General features: G+C 35.4%; 1 pseudogene; it reads left to right on the forward strand.

Moving 5' to 3' along the window:
* Window positions 1-1,886: 1,886 nt before the first annotated feature.
* Window positions 1,887-4,066, forward strand: LOC113893596 (annotated as a pseudogene).
* Window positions 4,067-17,199: the final 13,133 nt, after the last annotated feature.

Raw genomic sequence — 17,199 nt, forward strand, 5'->3', positions numbered from 1 at the left:
AAAATAGCTCTTAGAACAGAGGCTGCAATAGCAATAAGGAGACTATTGAAAAGCTCTACTTTTGAGATGATGTGGGAGGTTGGATTAGGGCAGGTGCAATACAAAAGAGGGCCATTTGAAAATTGTATTTTTTAAAATTTGATTTTAAGCTTTTTCATAAGACACTGTCTTCAGATGTCAATTGCAAATAAAAATAATTTCTATTCCAGTCTATGCATATCATATGACAGAACTTAAAAAGGAAGTAGAAGAAAAGATTATTATGTGAATATAGTAAAATAGGATGAACCAAGACAACCCAAGATGATAACTGCGAAGTTGACGTTTATTACTAGTGAAAAACCAGGATAATATTTAACAGATTTAATTCCCATTTTAAAAATTCAGAAGACTGAGGTTTCCTTAAAGGAAAATGAATCACATTCAAAATGTTTTTTAAGCATTTTACTGAATTTCTTAAATTTCTGCTTATAAGTATGTCCTTAGGTAGTATAAATGGAACTAGCAGATGTTAGTAAAAATGACTATGACTTACCAAATTTCTCATACAGAAAAACCACTGAGTTCCCAGGTCCATAATAATTGCTTATTTCTGTGAAAAAAGATTCTGAATCACACGTGCATCCTCCTCCCAACTCTCTCTGAGCTAAAATGATCCTTTGTAGACACTAAAAGTTCAAGAGGCTGACAAATTGAAAAAAGGAATGATTTTTTGCTTTAATTTTCCCATGATTTGTGGGATTTTGGTTTTGTTTGTGCATAAACCAATGGACAAATTTAATGAGACTGCTCGCTATGTCTGCATCTTCATTGCTGCCCTGCAAATAGGTTCATTGGTACCATTTTCTATATTATTTTAAGAATTTAATATATAGTACAATGTAAGGACCCTAGTAGACTGTTCCCTGACTTCCCAGTTGATAGTTGATGTTAGCTGGTTTATTTTATAACAGGTATAAAAATGAAGCTGATCACTCTTCAATTGCTCCTCTCTCCACTGGGAGGAGCCGTTGCCCTTCAGGAAGGGAAAGTGGCGTTACAAAGAAAATTGTCACTTTCATCTGGTATCTGGTCTTTGTGGCTCTGGATCAAATTTTACTCTAGGAAACATGGGTGTTTCATTAGTGCCTATATTATTTATAATTCTGTTCATAATAAACAACTCCACAAAGCTGTGGAGTTGCTTTTTCAGTGGAGGATGCCTAACACAGCACATGTACAGTTTAACGGCTTCAGAAATAAAAAAAGCTACATTGATTTAGGTGGGTTTGGCTTTGTTTTTTGTTTACTTATTTTTTTTGATAACAAAGTAAAATGTATACTGGAAAACAATAGAAAAAATTGATCTTTAAGCTATATGTAACTCTTTCTCAGATTTCAGATAGTGCTTCACATTTATAAATATTGAAGCAGTAAAGATACATTGAATATATTCTCCTCTAGAAGAAAATTTTTTTAAAAAGACCTTTAAATATTTGCTTGGTAACAAGGATTTAACTGAGGAAAAAAAAAGGATTATTTGAGAATCAATCATATACTTAATGAGTGCGCAAAATCTGAAAATACTGAATCTAGTTTGAAGTACTGAAATACCATACAATTAGAAATTTTGCCGTCTCCAGAAGACAAGGTAATAGAGTATTTGATGAAGAATTCAATGGGAAGTAATATAAAAATTACAGTTCTGGTTCCTAGACCGGCAAGTAAGGATCTTGGAAACCATCACGCCCATCCTCACAAAAAAAGAGCCTGATCAAAATGAAAGTCTACAGTTTCTCTTAGATCTAGAGAACTGAAGTCATAGGCACACAGCTGTCTTATAGTCGAGTGACTACCTAAACAAAAGCCGTGGGGCATAAACCACTTCTAGAGCCAGTACTGGGGTAATGAAACAAGCTATAATTGACAATTTGCTAGAGGCTCAGGGTAGGTAAGTGTGAGACTTAAAAACATGGAGAGGTAATCCAATCTTAAAATGTGCTGCTACAGTCTCATGAATTTTATCTCCAGATATCTTACCGGGTTCTCACGGTGAAAAATTCTCACAGAGAATGTTCTCATTCTTCTGGAATAGGAGGGAAACGTTGCTATTTTGAGATAGATTCATAACATTATATTTTCTTAGCAAAGTCTTAATCAGCACAGGCTCATTAGACGACCTAATGGTAGGAACACTCGCTCTCTCCACACAGCAAACCAGCATATCAACAAGGGTTCGATTATAGGGGAAAGAGCCACCACACACCTCAGGCCTATGTTAGAAGTATCTAAAGAAGTCCAAAAAGGCAAAAGTAAGGGCGCCAGAGGAAACTATCCTCTGACACTACAGTCACAGAGGAAATAAAACACAGCCTCTTAGCCAGATAAACGTAAAATCTCATATTAAGGGCTTGTTTACTTCAGTTCCTTTTACCCCAGTATATCATAACCAGCTTTCAAAAAATGTTTACAAAGCATGTTAGAAGACAAAAAACAAAGGAGCACTTTCCTTCCCCACACATTGATGGTGGTTCCTATGGATAGGTCAGTATCTTTGTAAAACTCTTGGTCTAATTTTCCTAGCTTATATTTATCCAACAGGAAGCCATACACTCGGGTCTCTGAGTAGCCACCATACACATTGAGAACTGTCCGGTCTGTTAACTGGCCTGGTTGATAGACTCCAGGGGGCCCATACTTAGGTAGCTTTCTCCTCTGGAGAAACAATGACATAGCATCTCTTCCTGAGTTATGTGGCAAGACTTCTTTGATCTCGATGGTATCATCAGACAGAAAGTAATGCAGGATAAGTTCTCTACGATCCCCAAACACTGAGACTGAGTGCTCCTTTGTGACTGTAATGATTTCACGAAAACTTATTATAGGACTAAATATGGAATTGAGAACTTTACCTCGATTCCATGTAAGGCCCCATCTCCTCCAAAAATAGAAAGGAAATTTCCACCTTATACCGGCTTCGGTTCTGAAGAGGATTCTCTTCGCTCCTGCATAGGCCTTATGCCCATACCTCATCAGAGGAACTTCAAGAAGTTCATTGAATTTGACAGCTATGGCAACATAAGCAATACACTCCGGTGTTTTGCAAAACTAATCACACATAAATGTGCTGATGTGGAAAGGATGTTTGTTATTTCATATTTTCTCAGTGATGACACAATTTCAGTGTTTGAACCCATAGAGAGGAATTCAGGGTATACTGGAGGGATGTTCTTAAAAAGAGTTCGTGTTAAGAAGCCTGGACAAGAAGTCTTTAAAAGTGAATTCTCGGAATATATCAAGGCTGAGGAGCTGTATGTTGGAGCCAAAGTGAACGTGAATGGCTGCCTCTTTTTTTTGGTCAGTGCTGATGAGTATACCTTGAACTACATGGAGAGGAATTCAGATAAGTTTCCCCTGAGCAACATTGAACTTGTCATACAAAAGTTAAAAGAAGAAGAATGCAAATCCAGAGAGCTCAAGCAGGTGTTTACAGCTGCTGATTGTATGCACACAAAGATGGTGGATTTTAATACATTCAGAGAAATAATGATGAATCTAACTGTCGGGAAACTCACAGACCAAGAAGTTATAACCACTGCACGTCGTTACTGGGTGCCTGAGGACCCCTGTCCACATAGGAATGTCCTAGTTGCACAGGCCCATGAACAACTCAAGAAAAATGCTTTTGAGAATTTTGAAAGACTCATTGCTATGTGTGTATACGAAGATCGGGAAAAGAAAAAAGTGTTACCCAGCAAAGACATCAAAAGGCTGTGCAAGTCCTCCAGATTACCTTTGAATGAAGATCTTCTAGGATCCTTACTGTCCGGGTTTGAAGACAGTGAAAAACAAATAAATTATGAGTCATTTTTCTGTGCCCTGAACTGGAGAGTGAATCCAGTGCCTGAATTGGAAGTGGCATCGAACATTAAAGAGAGATGTGAAGATGAGTGGCTTGGGATGCCATCACCGATTCCTGTGAAATACATTTACTATTTAAACCTTTTAAAGGATGTGTTTGGCGTAGATGAGTAGTAACCATGCAGTTTTGGTTAACTTTCTTTGATTTTCTAATTTCTTGCTTTAATTTTTGCCAAGTTTATTTCAATAGATATAATTCCATTAAACAAAAGAGACAAGGTTCATGTTGAATTAAAATCCATATTAATTAATTATCTCCTTAATTTGTCTCCAAATTAATCTCCTTTTGTCATTTCAGGTTTTCAGAACCCCATATTGCTGATGTACCTGCACTATTAAAAATGCCATTTAAAGAAAAAAAAAAAGAAGAAGACAAAAAACACACAATTTGCTAGAGACTCAGGGCAGGTAAGTGTGACATTAAATTAAAAAAGAAGTTTGAAGAGACAGATGAAGCATTAGAACCAGATTTAGATATGGCAGAAGTATCCAGCAGGACCAGACTCATAATTACTAGAAGAGGAATTTCAAACAACTATGATTAGTCTGCTAATAGTTGTAATGGAAAAGGTGGGTGCATATAAAAATGGATGGGTAATATGAACAGAGAAATGAAAATGCTAAATATGGATCAAAAGTAATGCTAGAAATAAAAAATACTGTGAAAGAAATGAAGAATATCTTTGATGAACTTCCCAAAAGATTGACACAGTTGAGAAAGGAATCAGTGAATGAAGAAATGTCAACAGGACTGTCTAAAATTGAAATGCAAACATTAAAAAAAAAGGTGAAAAATATGGAACAGAGTATTGAAGAACTGTGGGACAATTACAAAAGACAGAACATTAAAAAGGAAGAAAGATCTAAAATCATTAATATAAACTTCCATCTATAAAGAAGAGGTCACAAAGGAATCTTTCTCAGCAAAACAAAATGCACTAATAACCCAGAATATACATTTAGAAGTTTTGAATTTTAGTTCTTAGTTAATGCTGCTGCTGTTAAGTCGCTTCAGTTGTGTCCAACTCTGTGCGACCCCATAGACGGCAGCCCACCAGGCTCTCCCGTCCCTGGGATTCTCCAGGCAAGAACACTGGAGTGGGTTGCCATTTCCTTCTCCAATGCATGAAAGTGAAAAGTGAAAGGGAAGTTGGTCAGTCGTGTCCGACTCTTAGAGACCCCATGGGCTGTAGCCCACCAGGCCCCTCCATCCATGGGATTTTCCAGGCAAGAGTACTGGAGTGGGGTGCCATTGCCTGCTCCTGTTCTTAGTTAATACCCTGGGCTTAATAATCTTGTGCATATATTATTGAACACTTTTGATTAAAGTATACATTTATATTTAAGGTTTATAATGTATAGTGTAACCAGGGATTCAAGAAGTAACACTGGTATTACATAAAGATGCTGATTTCTTTGCACTCATGTTAAAACAAAACACTTATTCTTTTATCAGTTGTCAATAAACACTATTATAAAATTTTATTTTTCTGCAGAATAAGCAATCTAATTATAAATCACATATATATGGACAGTACCAATTTAAGCTTCTAGAATAATATTTAAAATCTAATTCATTGTCACTCAAATGTAGTTCACAAACTAGACCAGCAGCGTTAGTGTCATTTAGGAACTAGAGAGAATGCAAATGCAGGTACTCCATCCCATATCTGTGCAACCAGAGTCTCTGGAGGAGAAGTCAGAATCTGTGTTTTACTTTGTTTTCATGTTCATTCTGGAGAAGGCAATGGCAAGCCACTCCAGTACTCTTGCCTGGAAAATCCCATGGACGGAGGAGCCTGGTGCGCTGCAGTCCATGGGGTTGCGAAGAGTTGGACACGACTGAATGACTTCACTTTCACTTTTCACTTGCATGCATTGGAGAAGGAAACGGCAACCCACTCCAGTGTTCTTGCCTGGAGAATCCCAGGGACGGGGGAGCCTGGTAGGCTGCCGTCTATGGGGTCACACAGGGTCGGACACAACTGAAGCGACTTAGCAGCAGCAGCAGCATGTTCATTCATTTTGAGAAGCATCCATTTGCACTTTGTACCTCAAGCAGTCTTACACTTAAAAACTTAATATGAAATTTTCAAGCCTTTTCTCTTTTGTCCTAAAGAATCTAGTGTCATACAGTAAATATCTGGTCTGAATGATTTTCATTCCCTTCTCAGTCTTTGTTTTACCCCCATACACTGATACATGTAACTTCACTTCTTTTTGTATATTAAACATTTAGCTTAGGTGTTCAAGTGTATTTTTCACTATATGTCTGGAAATCTGTCAATATTTTCATCTATGTTTTAATTTCTTAGTTTTCTTCAATTGTGCCTTTGCTTATAATCATTTTAAATATCTGGGTTTCTGTGTAAGTGATATCTAATGTGCTTAGATTCTTATGCTTTATTTTACATATGTTCTTTTTTTCCAAATGATGGGTTACATTTGTATTTAGCACCATCTAATATTTTAATGAATTTTTCTTTATTATATCACATGTAAATTTTACATATGGCTTTCAATTTGGAGTTTTCTGCTTCCTTTGTCATTTCATGTATCCCTATTTGTATCTCTGTTATATTAAAACTGTTTATAGCAATTAATTCCTTTATGTCAGAATAATTTTATTAAATGAAGTTTTCTGATTCATTATTTTTGTTTTGTATTTCATTATTTTTATTGGTCTTTTCAGTTATTAATAATAAATTTTAAAATAACAAAAGAAGAATCTTTTACAAACATCCAAATAAGGAGTCTGCAATTTCTCATTATTGTATTATTGAAGCTTTCAAAATAGTTTTTACAGATGGCAGTTAAAATTGAGTATTACAAACTCTTAACAGGAGCCTAAAAATATCTCTAGTCACTTCAATGTCAGCTTTCTGAGAGAGAAGTCGGAGTGAAAAGATGTAATGATCTTAACCACTTGCAGTTAAAATAACCACTTTTGAAAGTTTCACAATAATGCTTTGTCTCATGAATACATTGTTAGGGACCTTCCCATTGTCTTCAGTAATAACCATACAAGTGAGGAGCACAGGATTTTAAGCTTCAGTTCAATTTTAAATTTACTTTCAATCAAGATTGTTTAACGTACCTGATTGTGTCATTTAATTGTTTTGCCCATAGATTGTTGTAGTTTCATAAAGCTTATGTAAGATCTTTCTATGTGCTTAACTTTTTAAGAATGTTACAGGAAAGAACTGCTAACTCTAGCTCCATTTCTTCCTCTCCCACCCAGCCCCAGGGAGCTTTCCTATACGATCAGAAATTAAAACCTTTCCGTGGCTACAGGCTCTACTTCCATAGTATAGGTGAAAAGTGAAAAATGAAGGACAGAAAATTAGCTCTACTAGCACTTGGCAAACACATAGAAATAAACTTCATCATATGAAAGAATTATATTATTGATGCTATAGCTGTTTCGGAAACAAATGCCTCTCAATAGTCATTTATGATCCATCTGGTACGATTTTTCTCTCACACTCTTACTGTATTTATCTATCTTTTCAACTTCCTTTCTCTCTAATATCTCCTTGAATTATTACTAAAGACTTTTTGAAGATGACAATTATGGGACGACAGCGCTCAGTAAAAATATGCAATTTATTGTAAAAGTCTCTATGTAAGGAACTGTCAAGAATACAATTCTGACGTGATCCTCCAGTACCTAACCAAAGACTTAGTGTCAACTCAGTGCAATCCTAGCACACAATCTGCAGTTGCAATGTTGAAGACAAATAATTTCAACTCAAACCCTCAAGTTGTTTTTGCTGTAACAAGGAATCTGAAACCATTCTCAGCTATCTCCTTATAATGCTTAAGAAAGAGGTGCTAACTTTTCTATTCACATATATATTAAAAACAAAAACAAATCATAGTGAGCTCAGTTTAGGTACATAAACCAAATTAAACTTCTGTGTAGCTCAGCAAAACCAAGACGTATTGAAGTTTGAACATTTTTATATTAGAAAGGTGTCCTCTCTCAGGCCACCATTTCTAATTGTTTACTAACTGTTGTGCTCAGGCACTCAGGCGTGTCAGACTGTTTGTGACCTCACAGAATGTAGCCCGCCAGGCTCCTCCATCCACGGGATTGTCCAGACAAGAATCCTGGAGTGGGGTGCCATTTCCTTCTCCAGGGGATCTTCCCAACGCAGGGATTGAACCTGTGTCTCCTAATTCTCCTGCACTGGCAGGTGGATTCTTTACCACCAGTGCCATCTGGGACCTTCCGTACTCATTGTTAATATATATATTTTTAAATGACACCTCTATTTGCCTAGCCCCAAACATATTTCTCTGAAAGTAATCTGCAACTTCTTTTCCACAAAGATGACTTTTTTCCTATTTCTAATCCCTCTTCCTTTGTATCCATTGTTCAAACTTCTGCCAAATTAATATATCTAGACAATTATTTATAACATTACCTTATAAATAAAAAAATGTTCAGTCATTTTCTGTTTCTACTTTGCAAATGCCAATTTCATGTTGCTAAAAATTTAGGCTTTAACCTGTAATTACCATCGGATATGCGAATCTGTTCTTATATATGAGACAGATAATATATCTGTATATGTCCAACATCGATTCAGTAGATATCTAATTTGGTGTTTCTCCAAAATAATTCACTCACTTCTTGTAGCCAGACCCCAGCTTTTATTTGGAGAGTTGCCACCTCACAGTCTATGTGTTTCTAACGTACCTAACCCTAGTCCTGATTTCATTATTGTGATCGCAACTTGACTTTCTGAGCCACAGTCCCTTTCTCCAAAGCAGGGATGAATATGCTAGTTAGAATTCAAGGTGAGTGTCAGGCTTGTGAAAGACCTATCAATTATTTTTGCTTTTTGTTTGTTGGAAAGGGGTTTTCCTATTAAGATAGTCAAGCCAATATAGTCAATAAGCTACCACTGGATAAGAACCAATAGAAAATAAGGCCACAGAAAGGATGGGTAATTGCAGAATCAATCACTTTGGGGTAGAATTTTGCTCAATCTCATTTGAAATTCAAAGGGCAAGTTACACGGGCTCACACATAAATTATACCTATTGTGTCTCAATGCTTCCATTCATTGATTCTCAGTCGTATCTGACTCTTGCAGCCCCTGTGGCTGTAGTTTGCCATGGTCCTCTGTCTATGGGATTTGCCAGGCAAGACCATTGAAGTGGGTTGCCGATTCCTCCTCAAGAGGATCTTCCTGACCCAAGATTGGAACCTGCGTTTCCTGCATCTCCTGTATTGGCAGGTGGGTTCTTTACCACTGAGTCACCTGCGAAGCTCTCCATCTATCTATATGTTACCTCAAACTTACTTTATCAGATCCTTTCAACCCATTTATATATGTCTATTACTTATCCATATTGGGAGAACTTAACTCAGATTCATCTCTTCTGTAAGTCGTCCACGACTTCTTTAACTTCATTCATGCCCCTCTTCTCTTCCTCCACAGCATTTTACATGTATGTGTCTTGTACCACTTTTAGCATCCTGCCATGCGTTATGATTATTTTTTCTGCGCTTTATAGCACAGTGAAAATAGCACTTCTTGTGGCATTTTCTGTAAGTTGGAATTTAGGTTATTTTCATTGCTTATTGTGCAACCCTGGATACAATACCTAATTTCTCTGAACTTCAGTTTTATGGTGATTAAATGAATATAAGAAAATATTTAATTCTAGAACTATAATAGGTACACATAGGTACACATTGGTACACAATTTTTATTCAATAATTTAATAACTATTTGCTAAATATTTATTGGTGACTCAGTGATAAAGAATCTACCTGCCAATGCAGAAGACACGAGCCCCATGCCTGGGTTGGGAAGATCCCCTAGAGAAGGAAATGGCACCCCACTCCAGTAGTCTAGCCTGGAAAACCCCATGGACAGAGGAGCCTGGTGGGCTACAGTCCATGGGATTGTAGAGTTGGGCATGACTTAGCAACTAAACAACAATTATTTATTATGTACAAAGCACTGAGTTAAGTACATCATTGTGACTAACATATAATATGTTCTATCCAATCAAGGTTTTTAAAAGGGCACTTTTTATGCCCCCAGTTAGAATGAAAGTACTAGAAGTAAGGGTTCATAACTTATTTCCTCCATCAAAATACTTACTACATTGCTCTTATCATATTCAATGATATTTTAATAAAATTTTAGAGTATAATTAGAGGTGAAATATTTAGTCAGAAAAATTGCCATCCAGTTAACTGTGCAAAAAGAAAGGCAAATAAGTACCAGATTTCTTTCTATACTGCTTGATGTAAAGAATTGTTTTAATGTACATATCACTAATAAGGTCTTCCCGGGTGGCTCAGTGGTTAAAGAATTTGCCTGCCAATGCAGGAGACTTGGGTTCGATCCCTGGGTTGAGAAGATCCCCTGGTATAGGAAATGGCAACCCACTCCAATATTCTTACCTGGGAAATCCCATGGACAGAGGAGCCTGGCAGGCTACAGTTTACGGGGTGGCAAACAGTCGGACATGACTGAGCAACTGGGCTAGAGCTAGATGACTAATAAAGAAAGTGAATCTTTAGGGAATGGCTACACAATGCCAAAATATCTATGAGAAATTGCCATTTACCTTCTGTTTAGAGGAATTGGGTTTAAAAAAGTATATTGTTTCAACAAATTTCATCAGAAATATTTCTTTCTATATAATGTTCCTATATGGCAGTTTTAAATTTTATATCAATAGAACATCTCTTGAACCACTAGAGTTTTAGAAAAACATCTTCATTAGACTTCTCATTTCTCTACCATTAAGAATGCTCATGGCAACAATTGTCAACAGCTTTGACTTTGTTAAAAAAAAAAAATAAGTGGTCCAAAGGGTGACTTTCATTTCCTGGAAACATTGCAAATAAATGGAAGGAGAGGGGAGGGGAGCAGGTTGTTGTAAATACAGAATGCTGTATATTCACAGGGCATTTTTGTAATGACCGCGGTCATTTCTGAAGATATTTTCAAGATAATAGATTATTTTCTCCAAAAGTTATGCCTTTTATCTTTTAGGTATCTGGTATTCTAAGGTATAAACATCTCTAGCATCACTTACATTATCGAATTATTTTAAAACATACTTCAAAGTGTATTTTAATTATTAATATTTTTACTTCTCATATTATTGAAAACAGATATGTATTATCTCTATGAAAACATTATTTCATAAAAGTACCACCATAAACTCAATGTCATTACTTAAACAGACTTATATCTATATAAATTTTGATATATAAACAATAGGAAGTCTAAAGCAATATGTCTATGTACATATACATATATTGTGATATAAACAAAATATACATATTATAGTATTTATAATATTTATTATTATTTATATCATATAGTATATGTATAGTGCACACTACATATATGAACTAATTATTTATTTTACAATATATATGTGTATATATAAATATATATGTACATATGACACACATATACCTGCACACACAAAGTTTAGGTTACTGGCATACTCTTCCCTGAGAAACACAATTCTGATCCTATAAGTTAAAATTAATGAAAAAAAGTTTCTCAAATACTTTTCGTATATTCTGTGGTCAAGCATATCAGTATGATTGAGAGTTAGAGTCACCTGAAGGTTTAAACTGCATAACATTTGTAGGACAGTTTCAGAAGTACTCTAGATAGAGCCATTTGAAAAGGTCATGGTGTTTTTAATGTACTCCACTGCAGAAGTCAAGACCACATTACTGATTTAAAATGAAATTTGGCTAATAGCTCCTTATATAGCTCTGCTCAACATTCCAAATTCATTAAAATTTAGGCAGACTTTAAATATCTAGGTAGATTTAAAGCAATAGAACTCATGATACCAAATGCTATTAGCCAATTGAAAGCAGCTATCTGGAAGAACTTTCATTCATTACTGCACAGAAAGTCTTGACCATGATACATACTTGGCTAAGCATTTCACCATAGAATATTCAGACTATTTATTATAAAATCAATACCACCTAACTACACATAGGCAATTATTTCACTAATAGTCTATCATCAGTTATTTGACTTATAGAATCAGCATTTGTAATAAATATAATTTGTGCAATCATCTTTCTATTCTAAGTAAAAAAACACAAGAGTATCAGTTTCCTTTAGTCCAAAGCTCTATTTTGTACATGGGAAGGGACAATTCTCAGAGAATAAATACGCATAACCTAGTTGATAGGTAGTCAAGAATATTCTTGAAAGTGAACAGTAAAAAAGTAAAGTCCTAGAGACAGGAAGATGAAAAATCTGCAGTTGCAACATTTCTATGACATATAAATTTTATATACTAGCTTGGGTCAGAGTTCCCAATTAACAGAAAATTGTAATTGAACAAACCCCCAAACAAAGGTAAATGCTTTTTATTGGCAACACTGAAATGGACAAATTAAAAAAAATCAAAGAATTAAAGAAAAAAGAAAGAAGTGCTTTTGAGAAAATACTGTGGAGTGAGGGAATGAGGGGGAAAAAACAAACAACCAAGAAAAGAAAAGGAGGCGCATAGCTATGAAAATAATCTACTGCAAAATCTAGAAGGAAATGTCAGAGACATTTTTATTTGTATCCTGAAAAGAATTTAGAATGGCTTGACCTCTCTATAACAAGGACAAGCAGCATTAGGACAGAAAACATTAAGAGATTCTTTAAGATGAGTTGAAAAGTCAACAGGATGCTTTACAATGAGTCAGAAAAGGAATTTGATCTGGTTAAGAAAGGTTGCAAGAATATCACCAAACATAGTGGCAAAATTAAATCCTCCCAAAATCAATACATTACCATGTGTAAAATAGACAGCTAGTGGGAAGTTGCTATATGACACAGGGAGCTCAGCCCGATGTTCTGTAACTGCCTGGAGGGATGAGGTGGAAGGAAGGGCGGCCCAAAACAGAGGGGATGTAAGTATAGTTATAGCTGATTCACGTTGTTGTATGGAAGAAACCAACACAACATTGTAAATCAGTTATCCTCCAATTAAAAATAAAAATTAAAAACATTTAAAATAGCATTTACAGTAAACATTTAAAGTAACATTTGCATTGAGAAAAATCAAATCACCTATAGGTCAAACTTGAAAAGTCCTTCAAGATTGCAAAGGAAGAGGACAAAGAGATAAAGTGAGAGAGGGCATTAAACACAGGAAAAAAGAGACAGAAAAGAAAAAAATTCTTAGAAGAAATAAAATGAATAAACAATAAAATCTAGGTTACATGAATTCAACAGTTTTGAAATTAAATAGGATCTGTGAATTCAGACTGATGTTTAACCTTATTTAGAACAAAGTCAAAGAAAAAATATTATGGAATGTTTTTGAATGATAAACATAATAAACAAAACTTTAAAAGGAAACTCTCATTTACTTTTTTTAAGTTTTCCTATGTAGCAATAAATTTCAGATTGGTTTAGGGTACTTACTTGAAGAAGACAAAAGGGAAACAACTGAGGAAGAAAGATTCTCAGATAAAATTTTTATTCAGGGCAGAAATATACCCTCAGAATTGGAGGGAAAAAAAAAAAAAAACAAACCTGTACATCCTTCAATTCATCCAACAGCTAAATTGAGACCAAATTAACAATATAGACATTTTCAGAAGAACTTCTCTTTGACTTCTTTCACCAGAGTTCTATATTTCTTCTCATGTAGATCTTGTTCATATTTTGTTAGATTTATACCTAAGTATTTCAATTGAGAGTAAGTTATAACAGAGCTCTTTTAAAGTATATGAACAAGATGGGAATTTGTCCATCTTCCTGACAGGAAGCATGCCAGGCTCCCCTGTCCTTCACTATATCCCTGAGTTTGCTCAAATTCACGTCCATTGAGTCAGTGATGCTATCTAACCATCTGATCCTCTGCGCCCTCTTCTCTGCATAGAGAAAACTAAAGAAGGGAAAGGAGGGAGGGATGGAAGGAAGAGGGATAGAATTGTGGTGAATAGGAGGCAAAAATGAGTTCACCATGGACATGTTAAAGGGAAAAGTAATAACCAAGTTCTCATAGCTGCCCACTCCTTTACATTCCCTTTTTAACAGAACGCATAAGCTTACACTTGGAATAATAGCTTACTATATTACCGTTAAAATTTTCTTAATTTCTTTTCCCTTCTTCCTCAAGTAGTCTCGCTTGATACCTTCAAATTCAGCATAAAATTTCTTAAGTTATTCCCTTATACAAGCATACACATCATCTGCACTGATTTTGAAAAGTAAATTTCTTCAAAAGTAAATATCCTTAGCGTCGTATTCATCCTGCACCACTATAGGATTAAAATGGGGGATTGATGTAATTGATTAGGAGGATTTATCCCCAGAATATCTTTGAGATCTTTATACTGATTTTAAAATATAATTGAAAAATATTAGAGAGCAACGTCAACAAACTGACCAATTCTAAGAACGTTTCAAGTTTTGGGGAAAACTTGAAAGAGTAAGAGAGTCAGAAATGAGAGCTGTAGGAATGAAAAATGGGAGAAAGCACATGAAAAACTAAGCTTCTAAACATTTTTCATGTTTTTAGATATGAGAATTTTAAAAATCTTAAATGACACTGATTCTTGTGTATATTCAACATATATCAATTTGCAACAGTGTAGAAACTAGATTTATTTTCCTATAAATTTAACTGTGGCTCAGAACTGAACATATATTAGTGCACCATGAGAATAACTTACTTAATGTAAGTGCTCATTTCTTTTAAATGCATTCACTGAAGTAAACTTACATGAGTTTATGAAATATTAAATTATATGCTTTTCTTTTAGCTATATATATTTTTTTTAAAAGAGTAGAAAACTCTTAGGAAATGTGTCTTAATTGGACATTTTTCTTTATAGTAGTTCATGAATGAAAGGAGCACAGCTCTTAGCAGTGAAGAATACTGAGGTATTAGCTCCTGATAGTTTGTGAAAACTATTTCAAACAAAGTGTATTGATAAATATGTAAACTTTTTCTTTTCATTGAGATAATTTCTCATGAGTTACACTTGTAAGTGAAAAAGAATAAGACACAATGATCTTTTTGGCTGTTTCGGAGGGGAAAAAATTTTCTCTCTCCACCAACTGCACCTCCACCTGCAGCCCTCACTCAATTGCATAACTGAATGGTCATCATTTGAACTCTTAAGGTGTTGTTGTCATTCAGTCGTGTCCGACTCTTTGTGAACCCATGGACTGCAGCACTCCAGGCTCTTCCTTCCTCCACTCTCTCTCAGGGGTTCCTCAAATTCATGTCCTCTGAATTGATGACCATCTCAACTATTGCTCCTTCTGCTGCCCCCTTCTCCTTTTGCCTTCAATCTAAGTTACACAACTAGTTAATTACATCACAACTGACCTACTGGTCAGTTCTCCATTTGCACTTACCAACCTGCAGCAGTAATTTTCTACTAGCAGACAATTTGCATTTTGTGCTTCTTCACTGTGATGCAGGAAAAAAAAGAAAAAGCTAGCGACCCAAATGTTACAGATGATTCTAGTAAACACACATTTTATGAGAAATCTTGACAAATTCCAAGTGTGAGAAACCAAGGGAGGGCTCATGCAGAGAACTTAGAAATGGGATTCTAAGGGGGGTCTGATAAATGGCATTCTACTCATGAGACAAGACACGAACGAAGTGAGAGGGCACTGCTTACAATACCCTCTAAAGAAGTCAGTGCATTCAGGCTGGATAATGTTTTGATAAGTAACTAAATCCATAGCAAGAAGCAGAGTTCTACTTCAGAGTTTCACTAAGTGGATACTCTTGAATATTAAGTTTCATATTTTTAAGTAACACTCTTCTACGATTGTAAGGAAATGTCTGGTGGCTCAGCAGTGAAGAATCTGCTGGCAGTGCAGGAGGCTTGCAGGAGATGCAGGTTTGACCCTTGGATTGGGAAAATCCCCTGCAGTAGGAAATGACATGGAGAAGGCAATGGCACCCCACTCCAGTACTCTTGCCTTGAAAATCCCATGGATGGAGGAGCCTGGAAGGCTGCAGTCCATGGGGTCACTAACATTTGGACACGAATGAGCGACTTCACTTTTGCTTTTCACTTTCATGCATTGGAAAAGGAAATGGCAACCCACTCCAGTGTTCTTGCCTGGAGAATCCCAGGAACGGGGAGCCTGGTGGGCTGCCGTCTATGGGGTCGTACAGAATTGGACACGACTGAAGCAACTTAACAGCAGCAGCAGCAGCAGCAGCAGCAGGAAATGGCAACCCACTCCAGTATTCTTGCTTGGCTTGGAAGATTCCATGGACAGAGGAGCTTGACTGACTACAGTCCATGCAATCTTAAAAGAATCAGACATGACTGAGCAACTAAAAAACAAGAAAATACATACACATATTTAAAATTCGGACACTATTATAAAAGGCAAAGTAAGAAGAACAGTGCAAATTAATTATGCCAGTATAAACACAATTATTTATTTTTGGTTTTATCAAGATCATAGTCACTTTATATAAATTTTTGTATTTGTTTTTAAATTTATGTGGACCTTTATCCATTTTTTTTCTTTTGAACACATGCTTTTTATATCCCTGCTCATAGCAATGAGCGTAATATCTGAATTATAGTAAGCTCTCAAGAATTATCAACTATGGGTTCCATGAGCATTTTGATTGTTCAAAATTGTCCATTATAAATAAAACTTTGATCAAAATTACAAATATAAGTATCTGAATCTCTAATTTTTGAGATCAATTATCAAAAAGAATTTATTGGACATGATATATTTAAAGCTCTCAATATTGAAAGTTTATGATTGTGTGTCCCACCACACTCTACTGATATTACTTGTCTGTGTCTAAATTAATATATAAAAGTAAAGGAAAAATATAACATTGTCTAACATGAATTTTTATCTTATTAATAAGAATTATAGAAAATTCATTACTTTACATTTCAGTTTCTCTGTGCATTTTTCACATTTGGAGTTAATGTCTCTTTTAGAGCAAAGGTTTCAAAACTGTGCCTCACAGAGACCTATGGACCAACCCAAAAGGGGCTCTGGGAAGTCAAGCAAACGGGCAAAAGAAGATCATAGTGGGTGTTCAGTCTCTGGACTTTGACCTGAGCAAGTCTGCCTCATCTATTTTACAATCTGGGCTTAATCTAAAGCTAAACATGTAGAAGATGCTCGGTAATCACTATATTTTAGTGTTAGAAATTGATTACTAATTTGTAATCATTCTACACATTTTTAACAAATTAACACTGTATCCTTTTTTTAATGTTATTTATTTATTTGGCCATGCCAGGTCTTAATTGTGGCCTGTGAACTCTTAGTT

Source organism: Bos indicus x Bos taurus, chromosome 5 (assembly GCF_003369695.1).
Source record: "Bos indicus x Bos taurus breed Angus x Brahman F1 hybrid chromosome 5, Bos_hybrid_MaternalHap_v2.0, whole genome shotgun sequence".
In the NCBI taxonomy this organism is placed as follows: Eukaryota; Metazoa; Chordata; class Mammalia; order Artiodactyla; family Bovidae; genus Bos; species Bos indicus x Bos taurus.